The sequence below is a fragment of the Cyprinodon variegatus genome, unplaced genomic scaffold (genome assembly GCF_000732505.1).
Source record: "Cyprinodon variegatus isolate N-32 unplaced genomic scaffold, C_variegatus-1.0 Scaffold2187, whole genome shotgun sequence".
NCBI classification, from domain to species: domain Eukaryota; kingdom Metazoa; phylum Chordata; class Actinopteri; order Cyprinodontiformes; family Cyprinodontidae; genus Cyprinodon; species Cyprinodon variegatus.
Genome location: NW_015152640.1, coordinates 6,031 through 7,436, shown reverse-complemented (window position 1 = coordinate 7,436; position 1,406 = coordinate 6,031). Strand labels below are relative to the sequence as shown.

The 1,406-nt window shown below is 40.5% G+C and overlaps 1 protein-coding gene across 1 annotated transcript in view; it reads right to left on the bottom strand.

Moving 5' to 3' along the window:
- The window catches only part of LOC107105242 (cubilin-like), a gene marked incomplete at its 5' end in the record, with an annotated part of 10,747 nt that overhangs the window by 3,622 nt on the left and 5,719 nt on the right, over nt 1–1,406 (bottom strand). The gene's annotated exons all lie outside the window — the stretch shown is intronic.

The window sequence follows — 1,406 nt, the reverse complement described above, 5'->3', positions numbered from 1 at the left end:
GATCTATAGACTGATCTATGGACTGATCTATAGACGGATCTATGGACTGATCTATAGACTGATCTATGGACTGATATATAGACAGATCTATAGATGGATCTACAGACTTATCTGTAGAACGATCTATAGACTGATCTATGGACTGATCTATAGATGGATCAATAGACTGATCTATGGACTGATCTATAGACTGATCTGTAGACTGATCTATAGACTGATCTATGGACTGATCAATAGACAGATCTATAGAGAGATCTATAGACTTATCAGTAGAACGATCTATAGACGGATCTATGAACTGATCTATAGATGGATCTATAGACTGATCTATGGTCTGATCTATGGACTGATCTATAGACTGATTTATAGACTGATTTATAGACTGATCTATGGACTGATATATAGACAGATCTATAGATGGATCTATAGACTGATCTATGGACTGATCTATAGACTGATTTATAGACTGATCTATGGACTGATCTATAGACTGATTTATAGACTGATCTATAGACAGATCTATAGACTGATCTATGGACTGACCTATAGACTGATCAATAGACTGATCTATGGACTGATCTACAGACTGATATATAGACAGATCTATGGATGGATCTATAGACTGATCTATGGACTGATCTATAGACTGATTTATAGACTGATCTATGGACTGATCTATAGACGGATCTATAGACTAATCTCAAGACTGATCTATAGATGGATCTATAGACTGATCTGTAGACTGATCTATAGACCAATTTATAGACGGATGTATAGACTGATCTATACATGGATCTATAGACTGATCTCAAGACTGATCTATAGATGGATCTGTAGACTGATCTATACATGGATCTATAGACATATCTATAGACAGATCTACAGACTGATCTATTCACTGATCTATAGACGGATCTACAGATGGATCTATAGACTGATCTATAGATGGATCTATAGACTGATCTATAGATGGATCTATAGACTGATCTATAGATGGATTGGTGCTGCTGCTATAATGCAGATGCTGCTCCATCTGCCGTGGTTCAGAGAGCTTAGAGAAAAGGCAACGCTTTGATTTAGCGATCAGTGTACGTTCCTAGCCTCACCTCTGGTCATTAATCTGGATCAGGACCCAAAGAACCAGATCCTTGATCCCAGCTTTCTCTGCAGGGAGGCTGGGCTCTCCCTTAGAGAGAGGGGGAGGAGCTGGGTCATCAAGGGGAGGATCAGACATCTTTATCTGATGGAAAGGCTCCTTCTAAAGGCTTCCAGGGACGTCCCAACAGGAGGAGGACCAGGAGGATGAGGACAACATGGAGGGACTATGTCTCTCTGCTGGACTGGAGGAGCTGGAGGGGGAGGCTGATGAAGGAGTTGTCTGTGTGGAAAAGGAGTCTGGATGGAGG